This window comes from Miscanthus floridulus, chromosome 5 (assembly GCF_019320115.1).
Source record: "Miscanthus floridulus cultivar M001 chromosome 5, ASM1932011v1, whole genome shotgun sequence".
Classification (NCBI taxonomy): domain Eukaryota; kingdom Viridiplantae; phylum Streptophyta; class Magnoliopsida; order Poales; family Poaceae; genus Miscanthus; species Miscanthus floridulus.
In genome coordinates, this window is record NC_089584.1 from 43,452,562 (window position 1) to 43,477,250 (window position 24,689).

The following is a 24,689-nucleotide window of genomic DNA, read 5'->3' on the forward strand; positions in this document are numbered from 1 at the left end:
ATTTACACAGAAGTACACCATATGATATGACAAATTTGAGTTGTTCACATGGGAAATAATACGTCTAAAATGGAAATGTTAAAAAATGAAACAATATACAGTTAAAAGTACCACAACCACATTAGGCAACATTTCATTAAAAAAGTAAATCTTTATTCATAAGACTAGTAGGTTACATTTGAAAGGTGTACAATAATAAAGATGTATCGAAGACTACTAGGTGTACAATAACAAAGAACTATCGAGTACAGAAAACAACCTATACTCGACTGCGACATCACAAAACTTCCACTAACATCACCCAAGAAGGGGCATGGAGTGGAGTTTGAAATGATAGAGTTATAGTCATAGGTGCTCCGACGAAGAGAGACGACGCGACACCCACCTCACAAAGCTTCCACTTGCATTCCCTGTAGGCAAGGGCTACAGCAGAAAGCACGAGGAGACCTACCCACGTGTCTGACTCCTCCACAGAAACGGAAGAGAGGATCACCCCGGTGCCCCAAGCCATCGAATTTTGATACACATGGCACTGGTAGCTCCATCGAGCATACCTCGGTGTGCTTATCTTCAAACACCCCAAGGCAATGTGTAGTCGTTGAGGGCCACTGAGGGAGCTATCTTCCATGGCAACACCTCGGCACCGCGGCAGTCTGATGAAGCCCACCATGGCAATACCGTGAGATGGGTGATTACAAAGTGTAACTAGCACCCCTAGACATACTAAAGGCGGTGGTCCTCCCTATATCTTCACAAAACTTCCACTAGCACCAAGGACAAGCAGCCATTATTGCACCCAAATGTAGAAGAAAGTCAATCTTGAAGGCCTTATCCCATCATTGGTGCTGCCGCCAGAGAAGTTGAAGACCGAGCGCCATGGCAATGAAGAAAATATAGATGGTTGGCTCAAGAGCTTTGTCTGTATCTCTCTGTATCTAAGGAGGAAGGAGTGTGTGGATTGCAAAGAAGCGCATCCAGCCCTGGCTTAAATAGGCCACCCTTGAAGATGGAGAAGTGAAGAGGAGCAGTTAAGATCTGCGTGAACTATGAAAGACGCCAGGTCCCGGGGAAAGTGGTGAGACGGTGTTGGAAGTTGGGACATTCATTACTCACACACGAGTCGGCGTTCCATACAATGCGACTCATATTCCTTGGCATTATTATAACTTATTAATGACACGCAATATCTGGCGGACCAAAGGGACGGGCACATGCGTACATGGGAACTCAAAGTTGCTATGACCACGTACACCATATGAACACGTATTGATAAGAGCGGTGTAGATGAGGGGTCATTGTAATCATAGATAACTGCTTCTTCGTAAATCCTTTTATAAAAGTAGAAGTAGAATGAACAAGGGTACATAACCATGATTTATAGCTCCCATCCCTATGCTCCACCCTCAAGATTGGTCCATGGTGAATGGGAACTGCCCGAGGGTCGAATCGGCCAAGGAGAGGACCGAGAGGCGAAAGTCAGAGCGGCTACGGTAGTGGTTTTCCACCATGGAGACGGCACTCGCTGTAGTCGACCAGGAGACGGCCATGGCCAAGGCAGCGGTCGTTGAAGCCTAGACGTAGGTCACTGGTAAGCATTGGTGTCTTCTCGTTTATGCGTTCTGCGCGACGCCAGGATTGAGTGTGTGATAGTCTTTGTTGCTCCTCTTTTCTGGCATCTAGGAGCAGTTGGCCACCATCTAGGAGCAATTGGGCAACGTCTAGGGCGAGCTGAACACTAGAGGGGAAGTGGTGCACCTTGGCCTGCGACACGGTGATCCACACGGAGGAGCACCGCCATGAACTCATCGTGCTACAAGACGTGGCACTCACCGCCATCAACACGGTGTTGCCTATGGGGGTAAACCTTGACCTTGAGGAGAGCCTCCATGCCTTGCCCACGTGGGTAGCGGTGGTGGTTACCCATAGCGTCTATCATGGGCCATAATGGCCCTGGCCGCCGCCCAGCTCCGATCTGGCCATGACCTAAACAAGGTGGAGCCGAGGTTCCCGCCAAAGTCATCGTGGGATGACATTGACAAGATCATAGGTGAATTCATTGAGGTGACTGAGGCCGTGGTAGCAGTGGTGCATGTAGCAGACATCATCAGCAATGCTCCCGATGGGGAGTAGCTTGCTTATCAACTCTCCTCTGAATCCTGTAAATAATATTAAAATTTTGATAATAATATTTTGTGTTAACTACTGTGGACACCGTCTATCCTCTTAATAATGAAAAAATGGGAGAATGGCCTGATCGAGAAAAAAAATTGTGGCCACCGTCAGATCATTGCGCACATGTACATAGTTTCATACGCCAGTGGACCTAAACCATGAACGAATGCCATCAGATCATTGCTGCCTTTTCCCAATTAAAATAGGTCATGTAACAAACTCACCGGTCTGTCATGTTTGTCAAGTAAAGAGCCTGTTTGTCAAGTAAAGAGCCTGTGAAGCCTGAGGTGTCCGGTTCGAGCCTCTAGTGTGACAAAATTTTATGCCATTTGTACAATTGTTTTTGGCCCTTTTGAGCCCCTAGTGGCCCACTATCAGCACATAACCATTACAACTAGGCCATCATCGCACATTAATTCCCCATTCCCCTTCTATGTTCCCATTTCCCTTCTCTTAGATGAACCCTAGCTCAGCAGAGGTGGCGATTGAAGGCAACGGATGAGATTGAAGGCAGCAGAGGATCACTAGTGTGCTATGGTGGCTCAGGCATCCTTTTGAAGGCTAGGCGACGGGCTTCCCGGTGGAGCACATTGGCATTGGCGTCCATGTCCAATGTGTGTCGTGGCAGAGACGACAGATCCAATCCACAGGTCTCCTTTCTCACCTTTTCCTATTTGCTTCACTATTTTGATCCTTGCTTGAACATGAGGTATACAACAAATATTCTAGCATTGTAGATCTTGTTAGGCCAATGATGATGAAAAGAAATAGGAGGTGGCACTAGTTGGTTTTCTGCTGCTGTCTTGGTTTTTTGCATATGTTTAGTGTTCTTACTGTAAATGGTTGTGTGCAACTAGGTCTGTTAATTGTCAAGTGCTTACTTGATTATACCTATTTTGAACTTGTAACATATCGGAGGCCATATTTCTATGCCAATGATGTCTAAATGGCTATTGGATGTATTAGGATGCAGCTCATATGTTTGCTTTCTATGTCTTCTCCTTGTTGACAACCAAGTTATAGTTATTCATTTGGTTCCAAACAAGCGGAAGTCATCAAAAGCAAATCAATGCTTTGTGTCCATCATTCATATGACTGAGGCCACTAATGTTTAAGCTGCACATGTTGCTACTGATGCTAATGATGATCACTACCACTTGTTCACTGACATTCTACTTGTGAAAACTAAGGCAGCTTGTTTGGGTTGTGCAGATTTGAGATGAGTCGTCCATGCTATGTTGTGTTCAATGGCCATGAGCTAGGAGTTTACTACAACTGGCCTGAATGCCAGGAACAAGTTCATAGGTTTCATGGTGCTTGTTATAAAATGTATGACTCCTATGAAGAAGGAATTGCTACCTTCAAGTCAAGAACCAACTCAAATCCACCCTTAGCTCATGATGATGACTTCTATCTTCAAAATCCAATAGCTACTCCACCCTCTTCTCCTTCAAAACTATTGTAATTGTAGCCCTCTTAATCTTTGTCTATCTCCTATGAAAGAAGCTCTGAGCTCATGTACTAATTGTAAGTGTGATGGTTAGACTTGATTTAGCTAGAATTATAATGGTTACAGCTCCATAAACTACTACTCTAGTTTGAGTTATATATCTATGTGGTGCTACTCTAAATTTAGATAAGGTCATAACATGAAAATTGTTAATGGTTGTTAAATTTGCACTTTGGTATTAGTTGTGGACTTCACTGATGGATCTTTGTCATATTATTTTCCTCTTCTAGACTTCCAAAATTGATAGGTCTAATGGTATTCACTACTCCATGCATCAAGCTCAGGGTCACTTGTGTGTATGTACTATTGCTGGTCCCAATGATTCCAAGCTTTCAATCTGGATCCTTGAAGATTATGGTACTAATAATTGGACATTAAAGCATACGATCAGCACGGGGATCCTGTTTGGAATGATTAATATTAGATTTGGTGGCGTGGATTGGGCTTCTGAGTACACAGTGATTACAGTTCACCCAGAATGGAATATGATTTTCTTTACTGGGGAGGATGGAATAGTCATCGCATATGACATGGACCGCATAAGAGTTCATGCCATCTCTGCCCGTGTCTTTCGGTATGGTAGACGTAGCATTAAAAAATAGTTCATCTGTAGACCATACTATCTTTCTTATGTTCTCTTATTCTTGGATTCATTAGCAGAGCAGTAAATAAAGCAGCATTTGATGTATCTCTCTGTCATGCATTTTAAAAGGACCAATGTTGTTTGTTTATCTATGGACATGTTAATTTCCTCAATGATGGATGTTGTCATTATTTTTGCTAAACTAGTGTGCTCTTTATTTTCTTTGCGAATTGAATTATTTGTTTGGTACTACAATGCACCCACCATATTGTACTATAGGCTACTAGTACTAAAAACTACACCTAAAATTGACTTAGTCTTGCTCGATGCCGCTGCCTCCATGATTGTAGTTCACCTAGAATAGAATTTGATTTTCTTTGTTGGGGGGAAAGAACCATCATCGCATATAACAAGGACAACAGAAAAGTTCATCTCATCCCTACCCTTGCCATTCGGTATGGTAGATGTAGCATCCTGCCAAAGGAGTTCATCAATAGACATCAATTCTCGCCTCACCTAGCAGTGTACCCAACGCGTCCATTCAAACAATGGTTGCTTCACTGAAGGATCATATGGTAATCCAATGGTGATAACCTGCTTCACCACCGAATCTAACTGTAGCGCACACGACCATCTTCGCGCTGGCAGTAAAAGTATTGTTACCTCTGCCAGTTTCTTGAGCGTTGGACATAGGATGAGCAGTCGGCGGTGACAACACCTTTACCGCCGGTTTGGAGGATGACATGGCAGTAGGGGTTGAGATTGTGTTCACCGTCGGATCATACGCTGAGCCAGTGGTGAAAGCGTTCATCACCATGGGTTATTCGGCCAGGAGGGCCCCATAGGTCATAAGCCGGCGGTGATATGTATCACCGCCGGTTATCTCAAAACCATTGGTGAAGGTCCTGGAGGTGAATTGACTTTCTGTAGTAGTGATTGCTATTTTCTTCTCTTTTTGTACCTTAGTTGGCGGTCGGATTTGATCGTTAAAGACCACCAACAAAAATCCAATCTAGTAAGGAAGTGATGAACGAGGTTTGTATCAAAAGAGAGTAACAATGGGTTTAAACTAGAAATTATGAACATTCTAATTAAGGTATCTATTCACCACTAGTCCACAATGGTCGTTTAGCCTGCTTACACACCATTTAAACTTTAAGTGCATCTAGCCTTTTAGTGGGTTTTGGTGAATTGAATGACAACGCAATTAAAGGTCTAGTAAGTTTACTAAGTGTTGAACTGGAAATTGAATTTATTGCATACACTTGTGAACTATGGAATAAGAAGTGTATAAAGGTTCAACAAGAAGTCAAACTTAATGATATTCCACATAATGTTCAAATAATCAAGACCAAAGTTGTGTATTGTTGTGTTGGAAGATTATGGAAACAATATAGTTCAAGAAAAGACAACAATGCAAATGGAGTTGATGAAATAGCTTCAATGTTGTGGGATATCATAGTATCATGAGAAAGCAAGAATATTTGGCAAATGGCAAAAGAGACATGAGTTGATGGTTTTGGATTGGTCTCAATAATGGCTTAGTTTTCACGAGCAAGAAGAGTTTGATAGTGAATTAGCTTTGATCAAGGTTCAAGAATGAATCAAGAATGCATAAGTGAGGAAATGACAAGCAAAGGTTAAATGACAAAGGACACAATTCATATTGGATATAAGTCGGTCTCTACATTGGTTTGCTTGTATGGATAAAGATTTGGAAAATCACTTTGCATTGATTTGATCAAGCTAGAAGTATGAAGATATATATTGAAAAGAGTATTAGGAATGTCAAGCCAAAATGAAGAGGACTTGAGGAACCATGAATTGGCTTGACCATATTAATGTTTATTCATATATGTCTCTATGTGAATCAAACTGAAGCTTGATTGATCTCAACATTCACATCTAGAAGATATTTAAGCAAGGATCACAATATTGAAGAAATGGTTTTTTAATAGATGCTTAGTATGATGTGACTTGAGTATGGCTTGATAAGGTGAAGATAGCAAGGAAAGGGCTTCGAGGGACTAAGCGGAGGTGAAGGGCAAGCGATGGCTTGAGGACCGAGGTACCATGGCTAAGGTGAAGAAGAGAGTACTTGCATTGAGTCGAGAAACTAATCAAGCCATGAGGAGTCATATTGTGTTGAGGATCAAATCATTAGTGAAAGTGACTTGAAGCCATTGAGGTGAACTCATATGTGTGGGAATGGTTCAAGTCACATGTTCAAGGTATGTTTGCTTGAAGAGATGAGACAAAGATGGTTCCAACCCCTTATGAAGTGATATTGATAAGAAATGACATATGAAGACATTGAAGACTCAAATGGTTGAAATAGTTATATTCTCTTTATCTTGAGTACCGGTATGTCGTACTATCAAGGAGATGCAATACGAATCATAGACAAGTCTCAAGTACTCAAACTAACCGAACCCAAGTGCTAACATAAGAGAAACACATTAGCACAATACTTGCACTTGTTGATCTTGGGGCTTGTTCTTGGTTGGGCTGGATAGCCCTCGAAATAAGCTTTCTGGAAAGTCCAAGATCACTGAAAATGGAGTTCAGAGTAAAAAGTTATAGCGTTTTCCGTAAGGTGACTTATGCTGTTTTCAGAGCTGCAAAAGTGGCGCAAATTTTCGCAGCAATGCCGCAGCGTGGCAGTGCCTCACGGAAGTGTCGCACCTGTACAGATTATAATGGCTAGTTTTTGAACAGCAACGGCTAGTTTTGTGATTGGGTCTCTAAATACCCATCACACATTCACACGCCTCTTGGTGAGGCTGCTGGTGCCCAGATCATTGTTAACACATTCCAAACCTTGTGAGAGCTCTTCCAACCCCTCTCTTTGTGAGAGTGAGGTGCTTAGTGAGTGATTAAGTGTTGGGGTGAGAGATTAAGCATTTGAGAGCGAGCCAAACCTTGAGCACTTGTTGGGCTTCGTCAATCATTTGTTGCGCATTTGTTACTCTTGGAGGTAAAGCTTCCTAGATAGCTAGGCGTCGCCCAACGAGCTCTCATGCTTGTGGTGAGCCACGAGAAAGTTTGTATTACCCGAAGATCTTAGTGGAAACCTCAAGTTCAACCTCAGTGTTGGACTTGAGAAGAGGATAGGGTTGGAAGAGACCCAAAGCCTCTTTGGCTTCCTCAACAACGTGGACATAGGCAAGTCTTGGTGGTGAGCTGAACCATGGGATAAATCTTGTGTCTTGTCTCTTATGTTTTAAATTGCATTATTTGTGTTCCACTCGATCTACTTGGTTGTACATGTTTGTGAGTGCATATACTTAGTGGACTTGTTACTGGACTTCTTCAAGCACATTGTAACACCTCTGGTGTTTAGCTTCCACATTTGCACTGCATTTCATGAACATGAGCATCATGCATCCCTTCGTGAACTTATAGCACATGAAACATAATTTCAAAATATTGCAACATGTTGTATATTTCATGTGTGTTGTTCTTTTATGAAATGTAAAGTGTGCAACACTTAAGTGCAACATGTGCCACTCACTTAGTGAAACAAGATTAGTTAATACTATGCAACAAGATCATGAAACATGTGAAACATGACTATGAAACATTTGCAACATTTCTTGTGTTTTTCATTGTTTCAATACATCTGATGCTTGATTCTTGTGTGACCAATGTGTGGTGTGGTTAATAATCATCCTAAGTAACTTAGTTACACCTAGAATGTCATTAGGAACAATGTTCATGTGGATCATTTTGCCTAATTAGGTTTCCAAGTCATGGTTTGACCAATTTGGATCCCTAGAGCTCCTGAGTTTGACTGTTTAAAAAGTGTAGCTTAGAGTCTATGCATGCTTGGGCAACTTAAACCAAAGTTGTAGCAAATTTAATAAGGAACAAACTATGTTTAGAAGCCAAGTCATGAAAATGTGCACAACATGCTCTAAAGGGTCCCACAAGTTAGTTTTGAGATCTATTTTGAAACTCTGAAAATTTTCTAAGTCACAAAGCAAGTTTCAGTTTCATGAGCTGATGTTTGGAGCACTGTATCTCCCTAACCAAGCCAAACTAGCTCGCGCTCCAATTAGCAAACATGTAGTACTCACGTAGGCCTCCAACTTTGTTAACTACAACTTACCCTAGATCGCCATGGATTGAGAGATCTATTGTCGACAAGTTTCGCTGTCAGTCGGCTCGTTGGATACTGAAACAAAAAATTCAGACGCTACAGTGCTCAAGCGATTCAGAACTCGGTGGCCGCGTGTACGCCGTGCGTCGATGGCCGACTGACCGCCCAGGCCACGCGCCGTGGCTGGCCTGAACCCGCTGCTGGTGTTCTCCACTTGAAGCCGCAGCGCACGCCGTGAGCCTTCCAGCGCCACCATTCCATTTCTTGCTTTCTTCTTTCTCCTTCGCAACAGAGCAGCGCAGCTTCGCCTTGCCGCTGAGCGGCTCCACCGTTGTCGTAGCCAGCGCAAGCTCGCACCTCTTCGCCCACTCGCCACCTCCATAGCTCCTCCACATTTCCACCGTCACATCGCGCCCAAGGTCACATGCTAGCCGCGTTCGGTAAGCTCCCACGCCGCGCACGGTCTCATCGGACTTCGCTACCGTGGCCCGTCACAGTGGCTGGCCCATCTCCGACCACCACGGGTCCCGTTAGGGGGTGATTTAGAGTCACATTGGGGTGGGGAAACCAGGTGTAGCCATGAATTGAGCTATCTCAGTCACCGTCGGTGGCTCACCGTTGGTCCGCACCACTGTGCCGCCATTGGCGCCGTCGTCGTCCTTAACACCAGCAATAGGCCGAGATAGGTAGCTCATTAGGCGTGTATCATCGGTAGGAGCACGCCGGTGCCATGGTTTCGTCGGAGTCCTCGCCGTCGGCGAGCAAGACCACCATCGCGCCATCAAACGCGCCTCCCCTGCTTTGCTGTCGCTGACCAGTGGGTCCGGCTGACGGCCGGGTCCCACACGTCAGTGACTGTGTAGTTCATAGGGCTAGTTCAAAAATGCAGTTTTGAATGCTGATTTGATATTTTTGTATCTCCTGTTATGTAGATCCAAATTGGATGGGTCCAATTTTGTTAGACTCAGAGTTAGGTCTAGTATTTAAGAAAAATATGTCTTGAACACTTTATGTAGAAATTTGGATGAATTAAATAGGAACTTGAAAAGTGTTTTTGAATGCATGCAAACTTGTTTAAATCATATCTTGAGTTTCCTTGATCCAAAAATTGTGAAATTTTGTGGGTAAGCTAGTCTTCCTTAGTATAAGCTCTGGTTAAAATTTGAGAGTCATTGCATGTGTAGTTTTGGAGTTATAGATTTTCCTTTTATCATTGGTAGATACTTGGGTGAATTTTAGTAAATTAATTATGAATCATATGGCCATGAAACTTGGTAGGTAGTATCTTGGTACCTTATAGATGCTAGAAAAAATATGAAATCTGTTGCTTGACACTTTTCACTAAGGTTTCCTAATTATGCCATTTTAAGCCATTCTGCCTTACCATTTTTGTGTAGGCTGTTGTGCTTACTAAAATGGTGTGAAATGTTTATGGTAGTCTACTTAGGGCATGTAGGGTTTACTGTAATTTTTGTAGATTTAATGGTGTAGCTTTCATATATGTTTACTATTTCCTCTATTTAATTAAATAAATTAAGAAAGGTATTAAAAGAAATGTTTTGGTGATGAACACCCTACTTTCTGGTGTTCTTGTGATATGTGTGATATATCAGTAAAGTTAGTTTTGTCCAATTAAGTGTTTATATCATAAGTTAATAATTAATTGTTTGCATTATGTCCTTCTGGACAGATCTGGGGACTTTGGAAAGTTCCCCATGATATTTTGGTTTTCTGTGAATGAGATGAATACAAGAGTTGTAGATAAATTAGGTAGCTAGCTCCTGTCAAAATTTGAGGGCATTTGGCCCAGTAGTTTAGAAACTACAGCTGTTTAAAGTTAGGTTGCAGTTTTTGCTTATTCTCTGCCTTGTGAGGATAGACCTCTGTTGATTGATGAGTTCGACCTGGTAAAGGTTTGAATCATGCTTTGAGGTCTGAAAATGTATTGTAGACAATTTTATAAGCTTTCCAGATTGTCTTATTGCATATCATTTGGATTTATAAATCTTCAGTTATGGCTAGTTTACTGCACCGCTACATAGTATTCATCTTGCTGAAATACAATTGCTTGAGTGTATGTGGTTGCAATGTTCTCGTTGATTGTTTAGGGGTTAGCCTAACTTGAGAATATGCTTAGGTGCAGGTGCTAGGTCATTAACGGAAGATGAGCAATTATACCTTAGGTTGTATAAACGTGGTAAGTGAAAGTGATTTGAATAGGGCTTAAGTTGGAATATGCAAACTACAGCGAACATGTGCATTCCCCGAGCATCCTCGACATTCGTACATGTGCATCCATGATATTTATCTTGCACATTCATGCAATAGGTGTGCCGGAGGGAGTGATGTTGCTGGAGTTCGAGGGAGCCAACCAGGAGGAGGAACCCGAGGTGCAGGAAGTCGACGAAGCAGTCGCCGTGGAGGAATTGCCCGAGTGCCCTGACCACCAGCCTTCCTCATTCCTGAAAGGCAAGCCCCGAAGCATATTAAGCCTCCCATGTCTTTACAAATACATTGAGTATCTTTTATTGTTGATGATGCATTAAGTATAGGAATTGGTTGGAACCAATTGCTGCATTATATATCCTTTCTTGTCCAGATATCGCACTGGAATCCTATTTAAGTTCAGGACGGGTTAAATGCTTAGCCATGCTTAGTGCGGTAGAAGTCAGGTGATTTCCTGTCACCTGCGAGCTTTAGGATGAGGTGGATCACGGTTGGCTATATTTGCTATCGTGGAAAAGAACCATGTGAATAATGAATTAAGACCGGGCGGGGTCTTGTGTAGGTTTGAACATAGTGACTCCGTCTGAGTCATTTAAGGACCGATACGCTGTACGTCCTCATGTCATGTTGAACGCAGCCTAACACTTAGCTGGCCGGATAAGTCATTCTGACCGTGAAGCCTAGTAGCTCGACTCAGGCCAGGGACACGAGCAGTGGCGACATTCTGGAGGTAGTAAGGATGTGTGGAGAGCCATTGGCATAAGTCCAAGGCGGGTTAGAGTCCCGAACAACCTTGGCAGAGTGGTTCTCTGAGAATGTCGATCTATTCGGACTCGCGACTCCTGAATCGTACCAAAGGTGACTTGTTGCAACCCTGATGGGGGAAGCAGGGTTTGTGTTTAGGAATACCCCTCCAGCTGGATAGGAATCGATTCGAACCGCCGTCTCTCCCGGATAGTGAGAACTTGACTGAGCAGCGGCAACGTAGATTCAATTAATTTAACGATATGATTAAATGGATGATGATAAGGTTGCCACAATGAATACCTGATATGGTTATTAATGTCTGCACCCTAATAAAATGATTGCTTAGTACAGGTGCTAATATAGATGACAGGTTAATGGCTAAAAAGTTACTGCTAGTTCAGGTTAAGAGTTGATCATTATTACTTATGCTTTTCTACAAAAAGAAAGTGTCAGCCAGCTCTACTACATTAAGCTATGCATAATCCTTGGTGTCATTTGTTTGATTTTCGACGGGTAAGTCTAGCTGAGTACATTCCCGTACTCAGGGTTTATTCCCTCTTATTGCAGATGACCTTCTATATCAGGGATTCTGCAAGTATTGTCTCCACCCGGCGGGTGATGAAGACTAGATCATGGGCATGATCTCTTTTCTCTTATCTGAATGCTTTTGCGGTCTGTGATCAGCAAACCAGTATGTGTATTTGAACTCGGTGTGTGAGTTAAACTATTTGCTTCCGCATGTTTACAAGACTTGTTTTGTAATAACAATGACTCTGTGATGATGTAACCTATTTGCGAACGTATGCGAAATGTTGTAACGTACGATATGTTATGTTGAATTACTATGATCTTGGTTGTATGCAAGTTGGTTTGAAATCCTTCGAGATTTCGGTTGACTACCGGGTTTATATGGGCTCAAGTTCGATAATTTGATCATTTCGGTGATTGTTTTTGTACTTGTGCTGTTATAAATTGGTCGGTTCCGTGACAGCTGGTATCAGAGCTAGATTCAACATTAAACATGTCTTACGGCTATTTAAAAACAAAAGCTTTTGTTGTTAAAATAGTTTTCAAAACTTATAGTTATAGATAAGTGTTCAAAAATCAAAAATTTTATGGTATACTGGTGATCACATCCCTTATAGCCCACTTAAGGACTTCTAGGTGGCTTATATATAATTACTAACTGGGGGAATTGATTGTTTCTATTTCGTCGTCCATGCGGCATGATATTGCATGGGTGCCATTCGTTGAATGGTAATGTATGGATCAATTGCCTCTATGCTAAGGTAAGTGTGAGTTGAGAGAGCATGACCGTCCAACCGTCGATCTAGGGGAGAGCTAGTTGTGGTTACTAGAGTATTTACATGTTGCATACATGTATATATGAAGGTACTTAATTGTGGGTACATTGTCGGGTAGTTTGGATACCGAAGTATATATATCGGGGGATGTATATATGGAGAGTATCTTAGTACTACTTGTGTAATTAGCATTATATCTTGTTGGGTTGGGCTGCAATGAAGTTTTTCTGCAGGTACGCTAACAACGCACCATGTAGATCGACTAGTTACCGCTAATTGAGAGAACGTATGTATGCCACCGTATAGTCCGCTAAAGCTTAAATTTTCTTAGGTTTGTGAGGACGTACGGAATGAGCATGCATCATATTCACTCATGACATTCATATTGCATTACTCCCTCCCTTATAATTGCTTATCCCAAGTTTAAAGCGCAATCTCTCAGCAAAAAGTTGAGGAGATTCGCGATATTGCAAATTATCGTCTACAACAGTGGGGTCAAACCTCACTATTGAGAGAGATGAGGTTGCACAAGAATTGGATCGTGTGACCCATCACTGAGATGCTTCTTTAGAGTTAGAAGAAGAGGAATACCAAGAAGAAGTCCAAGGTGTCTCCGATGTGGACAGTGATCACTTCAACGAGTAGTTCATTAGCAAGTCTCACTAGTTAAGCTTTTGCAGTCATACTTGTAATGTACTTTAATTCACTCCCTTCGGGATGCGTAATGTTATGGTGAAGTTTAAAACTTGTCATGTTGGAATGCACTGCATATGGCGCTAGTAATCTACTTGATGATGTGGTGATTGGAGAATGAATTATTGCCTCTGTTTATTGTATGAAGTTTTCATTCTCGTCAGTAAATACAGTTTGGCATGATTATATTGTTCCTCTCCAATGTGCTGACATCATCAATAATTACTGGTTGCACATTGTGCAGATGCCTCGTACTCGTTCCACCGGTGCGAGTGATGATGATGATCTTCCGCCACCACCACCCACACCAACGGAGCTAATAGCAATGCTTGTGGAAGGACAACGCACTATGGCCGAGGCCCTCCGTACGATTGCGAATCATGATGGTCGTGGTCCACGCCAAGGACCGGATCCAAATCAATACAGTGATTTCAAGGATTTCCTTGACATGAAACCCCCAATCTTCAAGGAGGCTGAGGAGCCTCTACAAGCTGATGAGTGGTTGAATACTCTTGAGCAGAAGTTCCGTCTGCTCCGCTTGACTGAGGTGCTAAAAACTGAGTACGCATCGCACTAACTTCATGGGCCTGCTGGCATCTGGTGGAGTCATCATCGGTCCACTATGCCTGCTAATGCCCAAATCACTTGGGATCAGTTCAAGACTGCTTTTAGGGGAAATTACATTCCTCCTGGTCTTATGGTGATCAAACATACAGAGTTCATGAAGCTGACTCAAGGAAACAAGAGCCTGAACGAATACCTGCAAGCTTTCAACAACCTTGCAAGGTATGCTATCGAGTTTGTGGACACAGATGCCAAGAAGATTGCAAGCTTCAAGCGAGGACTTAGCCCCAAACTGATGAAGACCATGGGAAATTGCAAGTGCGCTCATTTTAATGAGTTTGTGAGTGATGCTTTATCGCAAGAGAACAACAATGCTGTGTATGCTGCTTCAAAAAGTCATAAGAGGGCCTATGAGGCGGGCGCCTCACAATCTAAGGCTCCCGTCGCACAAAGGGCTCCATTCCATCCTCCAGTGTTAGCCGCCAAGTTTCGCCCACCACAGAAGAAGAATCCCGCCAAGACTGGGTTTCGCAAGGCATTTATAGTTGCTCTTCCCAAGGGCACTACCAGTCAGGGCAGTTCTTGGGCTCCACCAAGCAACATGCCATGCTAGAACTACAACAAGACAGGCCACTGGGCAAGGGAATGCCCTTACCCTAAGAAGAATAATTACTAGGGTGGCCGTCAGGGACAAGTGAACCACACTAATATTACTGAGATTCCTTCAGGAGAGGTAGTGACTGCCGGTAAGTTTCTGATTGACCAACACCCCGCAGTTGTACTATTTGATTTAGGTGCTTCGCATTCCTTCATTAGTCTAGCATTTGCATCCAAGTTTATGCAGAAAACATATACTGTTGAGGGTGAGGGTTATTGTATTAGGGCTGCCAGTGGTATTATCCCAACCAAGCTGGTAGTTGGGGATGTACAATTTGTGATAGAGGGGCGAAATTATTAGATTGATCTGGTAGTTTTACCGGGGCTAGGTATCGATGTGATATTGGGAATGAACTGGATGAGCCGTCATGGAGTGCTTATCGATACATTGACTAGAGTAGTTATGCTCAGAGATCCTGGTAATCAGGAGGGTTTTCTAGTACAGTTACCTAGGGACATCAATCTTTCTTGCACAACCAATGCGGTGCAAGCAAAGTCTCTGGTAGATATCCCCGTCGTGTGTGACTTTCCGAATATTTTTCCCAATGATTTGCCTAGATTGCCCCCGGATCGAGAAGTAGAATTCAAGATAGAGTTGCTTCCTGGTACAGCTCCCATTTCTAGAAGGCTCTATAGAATGCCTCCCAATGAACTAGCTAAACTTAAGACCCAGTTGAATGAACTGCTAAAGAAAGGCCTTATCCGCCCTAGTTCATCTCCATGGGGGTGCCCAGCTATATTTGTGAAGAAGAAGGATCAATCTCTACGCATGTGTGTAGATTATAGACCCTTGAATGCAGTTACAATCAAGAATAAGTACCCTCTACCACGCATAGATATCTTATTTGATCAGTTGTCTAAGGCAAAAGTCTTTTCCAAGATTGATTTGAGATCTGGGTATCATCAAATCAAAATTTGGCCTGAGGATGTCCCAAAAACCGCATTCTCTACAAGATATGGTCTATATGAGTACCTGGTTATGTCTTTTGGATTGACCAATGCCCCCACACATTTTATGTATCTGATGAATTCAGTGTTTATGCCAGAGTTGGACAAATTTATGGTGGTATTTATAGATGATATCCTGGTCTATTCTGAGAATAAAGAAGATCATGTTGAACAATTGCAGGTGGTTCTTACTAGATTGCGAGAACACTAGCTATATGCAAAGTTCAGCAAATGTGAATTTTGGCTTCGTAAGGTACCTTTTCTTGGACACGTGTTGTCTGATGGTGGAATTATGGTTGATCCCACCAAGGTGCAAGAAGTATTGAACTAGAAGGCTCCCATCTCGGTGCATGAGGTTCGGAGTTTTCTGGGGTTGGCTGGCTATTATCGTCGCTTCATCCCGGATTTCTCTAAAGTAGCCAAGCCTATGACTCGATTGCTACAAAAAGACATGAAGTTTGTCTAGACTCCTGAGTGTGATGCGGCTTTCCATACCCTGCGAACTCTTCTAACATCAGCTCCGGTTTTGGCACAACCAGATATCGAGAAACCTTTTGATGTGTTCTATGATGCATCAGGTATTGGGTTAGGAGGTGTTCTTATGCAAGAGGGTAGAGTCATCGCTTATACCTCTCGCCAACTTCGGAAGCATGAAGTGAATTATCCAACGCATGACTTGGAACTCGCTGCAGTTGTTCATGCCTTGAAGGCCTGGAGACATTATCTTCTTGGCAATGTGTGCAACATCTACACTGATCATAAAAGTCTCAAGTACATCTTCACTCAACCAGAGTTAAATATGCGTTAGAGAAGATGGCTCGAGTTGATCAAGGATTATAACCTTCAAGTGCACTATCACCCTGGCAAGGCAAACGTCATCGCGGATGCCATAAGCAGAAAGTCTCATTGCCACTCGTTGATTGAGAGTGATGTCCATTTGTCAAAGCTCCTTCATCCTACAGTCCTGCACAACATCACTGTCAGTTGTACTCTATAGAGTCGAATTATCGAGCTACAGAAGACAGATGCAGGTGTGTTTCACATCAAGCGCAAGATGAAAGAGCAAGAAACCAAACATTTTCGAGTAGATGAGGAAGGCGTGTTATGGTTCAAGGATAGGTTGGTAGTTCCGAAGGATAGAGAGCTTAGAAATCAAATCATATCCGAAGCTCATTCCTCTAAATTATCTATTCATCCTGGTAGTAGTAAAATGTATCATGATTTGAAGCCTCGATTTTGGTGGACCAAAATAAAGAAAGAGATAGCCGCTTATGTGGCTAGGTGTGACACTTGTTGTCGGGTCAAGGCGGTACACATGAAAGCTGGATTACTTCAGCCACTCTCTATTCCAGGTTGGAAATGGGAAGAGATAAGTATGGATTTTATAGTTGGACTCCCTACCACTCAGAGGAATTTTAACTCAATTTGGGTAATTGTGGACCGACTGACCAAGTCGGCACACTTCATTCCAGTCTGCATAGACTTTCGTCCAACCGACTATGCGGAGTTGTACTTCAACCAGATAGTCCGACTTCATGGGATCCCTCGTACTATTGTCTCAGATAGAGGACCACACTTCACTGCTCGCTTTTGGGAGCACTTACACAGATTATTAGGGACTAAGCTCGTAAGAAGTTCTGCCTATCATCCGCAAACCAATGGGCAAACTGAACGGGTGAATCAAATCTTAGAAGATATGTTGAGAGCTTGTGTCATCTCGGCTAAGGGCTCATGGGAAAAATGGTTACCCCTAGCTGAATTCTCGTACAATAATAGTTATCAAGAGAGCATAAAGATGGCACCGTTTGAAGCTTTGTATGGCCGAAAGTGTAGAACCCCGTTGAACTAGGTAGAAGCCAGTGAAAGGAGATATTATGGAATTGATTTCGTTCAAGAAGCTGAAGAACAAGTCCGTACTATCCAAACCCACATGGCCGTAGCTCAAGCTAGGCAGAAAAGTTATGCTGATCGACGTAGGAAACCTATTGAGTTTGAAGTTGGAGACTTCGTTTATCTGAAAGTCTCACCTATGAAGAGTGTCCAATGCTTTGGTGTGAAGCGAAAGCTTGCACCGAGATATGTTGGTCCGTTTGAAATCATTGGACAAAGTGGTAAAGTGGCGTACAAGATTCAATTACCTCCTGAGATGAGTGCTATCTTCAATGTCTTTCATGTATCCCAATTGAAGAAATGTCTTCGCGTCCCTGAAGAGAGAGTTCCATTGGGGGATATCGAGTTAAAATCGGATTTGACCTTTGAAGAAAAGCCGGTTCGAGTGATTGACACTCGTGAGCGAGTGACTCAGAGTCGGGTAGTCAAGTTCTATAAAGTCATGTGGAGCAATCAGGGTAGTGAACGCGATGCAACGTGGGAAAGGGAAGATTATTTGAGGGATGGTTATAAGGAATTCTATCAACAATGGTATGCTTTTCAAATCTCGGGACAAGATTTTTATAAGGGGGGAGGGCTGTAACACCTCTAGTGTTTAGCTTCCACATTTCCACTGCATTTCATGAACATGAGCATCATGCATCCCTTCGTGAACTTATAGCACATGAAACATAATTTCGAAACATTGCAACGTGTTGTATATTTCATGTGTGTTGTTCTTTTATGAAATGTAAAGTGTGCAACACTTAAGTGCATCATGTGCCACTCACTTAGTGAAACAAGATTAGTTAATACTATGCAACAAGATCATGAAACATGTGAAACATGACTATGAAACATTTGCAACATTTCTTGTGTTTTTCATTGTTTCAATACATCTGATGCTTGATTCTTGTGTGACCAATGTGTGGTGTGGTTAATAATCATCCTAAGTAACTTAGTTACACCTAGAATGTCATTAGGAACAATGTTCATGTGGATCATTTTGCCTAATTAGGTTTCCAAGTCATGGTTTGACCAATTTGGATCCCTAGAGCTCCTGAGTTTGACCGTTTAAAAAGTGTAGCTTAGAGTCTATGCATGCTTGGGCAACTTAAAGCAAAGTTGTAGCAAGTCATGAAAATATGCACAACATGCTCTAAAGGGTCCCACAAGTTAGTTTTGAGATCTATTTTGAAACTCTGAAAATTTTCTAAGTCACAAAGCAAGTTTCAGTTTCATGAGCTGATGTTTGGAGCACTGTATCTCCCTAACCAAGCCAAACTAGCTCGCGCTCCAATTAGCAAACTTGTAGTACTCACGTAGGCCTCCAACTTTGTTAACTACAACTTACCCTGGATCGCCATGTATTGAGAGATCTATTATCGATAAGTTTCGCTGTCAGTCGGCTCGTTGGATACTGAAACGAAAAATTCAGACGCTACAGTGCTCGGGCGATTCAGAACTCGGTGGCCGCGTGTACGCCGTGCGTCGACGGCCGACTGACCGCCCAGGCCACACGCCGTGGCTGGCCTGAACCCGCTGCTGGTGTTCTCCACTTGAAGCCGCAGCACACGCCGTGAGCCTTCCAGCGCCACCATTCCATTTCTTGCTTTCTTCTTTCTCCTTCGCAACAGAGCAGCGCAGCTTCGCCTTGCCGCTGAGCGGCTCCGCCGTCGTCGTAGCCAGCGCAAGCTCGCACCTCTTTGCCCACTCGCCACCTCCATAGCTCCTCCACATTTCCACCGTCACATCGTGCCCAAGGTCGCTTGCTAGCCGCGTTCGGTAAGCTCCCACGCCACGCACGGTCTCGTCGGACTTCGCTGCTGTGGCCCATCACAGTGGCTGGCCCATCTCTGACCACCATGGGTCCCGTTAGGGGGTGATTTAGAGTCACATTGGGTGGGGAAACCAGGTGTAGCCATGAATTGAGCTTTCTCAGTCGCCGTCAGTGGCTCACCATCGGTCCGCACCACCGTGCCGCCATTGGCGCCATCGTCGTCCTTAACACCGGCAATAGGCTGAGATAGGTAGCTCATTAGGTGTGTATCGTCGGTAGGAGCACGCCGGTGCCGTGGTTTCGCCGGAGTCCTCATCGTCGGTGAGCAAGACCACCATCGCGCCATCAAACGCGCCTCCCCTGCTTCGCTGTCGCTGACCAGTGGGTCCGGCTGACGGCCGGGTCCCACACGTCAGTGACTGTGTAGTTCATAGGGCTAGTTCAAAAATGCAGTTTTGAATGCTAATTTGATATTTTTGTATCTCCTGTTATGTAGATCCAAATTGGATGGTTCCAATTTTGTTAGACTCACAGTTAGGTCTAGTATTTAAGAAAAATATGTCTTCAACACTTTATGTAGAAATTTTGGATGAATTAAATAGGAACTTGAAAAGTGTTTTTGAATGCATGCAAACTTGTTTAAATCATATCTTGAGTTTCCTTGATCCAAAAATTGTGAAATTTTGTGGGTAAGCTAGTCTTCCTTAGTAGAAGCTCTGGTTAAAATTTGAGAGTCATTGCATGTGTAGTTTTTGAGTTATAGATTTTCCTTTTATCATTGGTAGATACTTGGGTGAATTTTAGTAAATTAATTATGAATCCTATGGCCATGAAACTTGGTAGGTAGTATCTTGGTACCTTATAGATGCTAGGAAAAATATGAAATCTGTTGCTTGACACTTTTCACTAAGGTTTCCTAATTATGCCATTTTAAGCCATTCTGCCTTACCATTTTTGTGTAGGCTGTTGTACTTACTAAAATGGTGTGAAATTTTTATGGTAGTCTACTTAGGGCATGTAGGGTTTACTGTAATTTTTGTAGATTTAATGGTGTAGCTTTCATATATGTTTACTATTTCCTCTATTTAATTAAATAAATTAAGAAAGGTATTAAAAGAAATGTTTTGGTGATGAACACCCTACTTTCTGGTGTTCTTGTGATATGTGTGATATATCAGTAAAGTTAGTTTTGTCCAATTAAGTGTTTATATCATAAGTTAATAATTAATTGTTTGCATTATGTCCTTCTGGACAGATCTGGGGACTTTGGAAAGTTCCCCATGATATTTTGGTTTTCTGTGAATGAGATGAATACAAGAGTTGTAGATAAATTAGGTAGCTAGCTCTTGTCAAAATTTGAGGGCATTTGGCCCAGTAGTTTAGAAACTACAGCTGTTTAAAGTTAGGTTGTAGTTTTTGCTTATTCTCTGCCTTGTGAGGATAGACCTCTGTTGATCGATGAGTTCGACCAGGTAAAGGTTTGAATCATGCTTTGAGGTCTGAAAATGTATTGTAGACAATTTTATAAGCTTTCCAGATTGTCTTGTTACATATCATTTGGATTTATAAATCTCCAGTTATGGCTAGTTTACTGCACCGCTACATAGTATTCATCTTGCTGAAATACAATTGCTTGAGTGTATGTGGTTGCAATGATCTCGTTGATTGTTTAGGGGTTAGCCTAACTTGAGAATATGCTTAGGTGCAGGTGCTAGGTCATTAACGGAAGATGAGCAATTATACCTTAGGTTGTATAAATGTGGTAAGTGAAAGTGATTTGAATAGGGCTTAAGTTGGAATATGCAAACTACAGCGAACATGTGTATTCCCCGAGCATCCTCGACATTCGTACATGTGCATCCATGATATTTATCTTGCGCATTCATGCAATAGGTGTGCCGGAGGGAGTGACGTTGCTGGAGTTCGAGGGAGCCAACCAGGAGGAGGAACCCAAGGTGCAGGAAGCCGACGAAGCAGTCGCCGCGGAGGAATTGCCCGAGTGCCCTGACCACCTGCCTTCCTCGTTCCTGAAAGGCAAGCCCCGGAGCATATTAAGCCTCCCATGTCTTTACAAATACATTGAGTATCTTTTATTATTGATGATGCATTAAGTATAGGAATTGGTTGGAACCAATTGCTGCATTATATATCCTTCCTTGTCCAGATATCGCACTGGAATCCTATTTAAGTTCAGGATGGGTTAAATGCTTAGCCATGCTTAGTGCGGTAGAAGTCAGGTGATTTCCTGTCACCTGCGAGCTTTAGGATGAGGTGGATCACGGTTGGCTATATTTGCTATCGTGGAAAAGAACCATGTGAATAATGAATTAAGACCGGGCGGGGTCTTGTGTAGGTTTGAACATAGTGACACCGTCTGAGTCGTTTAAGGACCGATACGCTGTATGTCCTCATGTCATGTTGAACGCAGCCTAACACTTAGCTGGCCGGATAAGTCGTTCCGACCGCGAAGCCTAGTAGCTCGACTCAGGCCGGGGACGCGAGCAGTGGCGACATTCTGGAGGTAGTAAGGATGTGCGGAGAGCCATTGGCATAAGTCCAAGGCGGGTTAGAGTCCCGAACAACCTTGGCAGAGTGGTTCTCTGAGAATGTCGATCTGTTCGGACTCACGACTCCTGAATCGTACCAAAGGTGACTTGTTGCGACCCTGACGAGGGAAGCAGGGTTTATGTTTAGGAATACCCCTCCAGCTAGATAGGAATCGATTCGAATCACCGTCTCTCCCGGATAGTGAGAACTTGACTGAGCAGCGGCAACATAGATTCAATTAATTTAACGATATGGTTAAATGGATGATGATAAGGTTGCCACAATGAATACCTGATATGGTTATTAATGTTTGCACCCTAATAAAATGATTGCTTAGTACAGGTGCTAATATAGATGACAGGTTAATGGCTAAAAAGTTACTGCTAGTCCAGGTTAAGAGTTGATCATTATTACTTATGCTTTTCTGCAAAAAGAAAGTGTCAGCCAGCTCCACTACATTAAGCTATGCATAATCCTTGGTGTCATTTGTTTGATTTTCGACGGGTAAGTCTAGCTGAGTACATTCCCGTACTCAAGGTTTATTCCCTCTTGTTGCAGATGACCTTCTATATCAGGGATTCTGTAAGTATTGTCTCCACCCAGCGAGTGATGAAGACTAGATCATGGGCATGATCTCTTTTCTCTTATCTGAATGCTTTTGCGGTCTGTGATCAGCAAACCAGTATGTGTATTTGAACTCGGTGTGTGAGTTAAACTATTTGCTTCCGCATATTTACAAGACTTGTTTTGTAATAACAATGACTCTGTGATGATGTAACCTATTTGCGAACGTATGTGAAATGTTGTAACGTACGATATGTTATGTTGAATTACTGTGATCTTGGTTGTATGCAAGTTGGTTTGAAATCCTTCGAGATTTCGGTTGACTACCGGGTTTATATGGGCTCAAGTTCGAGAATTTGATCGTTTCGGCGATTGTTTTTGTACTTGTGCTCTTATAAATTGGTCGGTTCCGTGACACACATCACCAAGTTTGGTTTGAGTTTGTTGAGCTGTCTGCAGGGGCGCGGCAATGCTGCATTTCAGTGAGGCAATGCTGCACTTAGAATTTAACTTCTGCTCGAGTTTGTTTTAAATAGGCCTATTCATCCCCCTCTAGGCGACATCAGGGTCATTTCATAAACGTTACACTGTAGTGCATTGTTTCCATTTTATTGGTCATTTACCCTGTTTAAATAACCGTTTTGCCCGTTTAAGTAGCCTTTTAGCCCGAATAATTGCTAAACGGCATGTGACCGGCTGTTTATGTTTAACGTCCAAGATAACACTAGGTAATCGTGTAGTCATCAGATTAAAAAATAAATTCAAAGACAACATTTTTAGAACTGATACATGGGAAAGAAAATTTGGATTCTTAGAATTATTAATTCATAGCTGATGGCGCAACCATATACAGAGTTAGTAATCAAATCAAGTAAAATTATCTTTTCATCTAATTGATCTAGTCAGGTAAGCACTTGATATTGTTTGGTTACATTCTCTAGTGACCCTCCTAATTAACCCCTTTTCTGTAAACTACTTAAACGAATAGAATGGCAGTGTATAATAATTTATACACCCAATTGCAGGCCACCTACTTCAGCTATTGGGTTAGAAATGTAATATAAGTACCTAACTAGACATGATTTAGTCATCTTCACCGAGTCTGCAAAATTTAGCATAAAACCAAGGAAAAAATTCTACTTGCTGTTTGCAGCATGACTACAAAGTCGTAAACAAATGGAACTAAACTTCTCCATCTTAAGGAAGACATCAATAATCCATGGATACCTTTGTTGAACTGGTTAGCTAGCTTGCAAGTCACAAATTATGCATTCAAATCTGAACTAGCGATCCTTGTTCTTTTTAAAGTAGTCCCTACTTTGTAGTAGCAGTACAAGGAGCAAAGCTGGAGCACTGAAGTCTAAAGAATTGGTAGTGGTGGAGTGAATCGAAATTGGAACAATCTATTGTTATTTGCAGCGTATGCCTCTGGTATCTAATTTGTAGAGTGGAAAACACAAGAATTTGGTGTCCGCCGCATGCCCTTGGCTGCGTGAGCACCGCGCAGGAGCAGATGCCCGCACCGGCACGACAACAATGCCTCATCTCCTCGGTTTGGCCGGGCACGCAGCCAGCAGAGGAGGAGATGCTGACACCGCCCACCTCCTTCGTTCCTCCACGTCGCCGCCGTCCACCTCCCGTCCATGAATTGTTGTGATGGCTAGGAGAGGTGGGCAACAGAATCAAGTACCTCACGTTGGGGTTCGAGGCCAAAGCAAGGAGCCGGCAATGGCATGGCCCCTTCTCGCTAGCGGGAGCACGAGAGGGCATGGTCATGGGAACTCATCGTAAGAAACATGAGCAAGGGAGATGGGGTGGTGTCTGTCTCCCTTCCCCAACGCCTCCCAGAGGACTTGAGATACATGAGATCAATGGAGGAGAGAGAGTGTGGATTGTGATGCAAAAGCTCAATAAGGTGAAAATAAATATGGGAAGCAAAAGAGTGAAAGACAATGCGAAGGCAAAGGTATATGCATAGATTTTGTCATTCATAGGCCTTGAGGTGATTAGAGAAGTCATAATAGCCGGATTGATAGGTTAGATAATTATGCTATTAAGAGGGGCAAATAAAGTTTGCATACTGTTATCTAGTGTCACTTGTGAGATCGATCTTTGCATTGTATAGAGATTCAAGTGGTATTTTGAAAATCACATGACCAACCTTTAAAAATCCTTAAAATGCTAATTAAGTGCTAGAGGGTGGGAAACCATTTGAAGTTATCATGTTTGAAAAACATGATGAGTGCACTGTTTGTGTTAGATATTATGGGCTTGGCCCATTTATTTAATATCTCTATTAAACTCTATGTTCCGTACATGTGCATTAATGGTTTTTATACCATATGGGAATTTAATCGAGAGGCGACTCTACTTAAATACTTGATCATTGACCGATCTATTTGAGAAGTAAAAGTGAATCACCT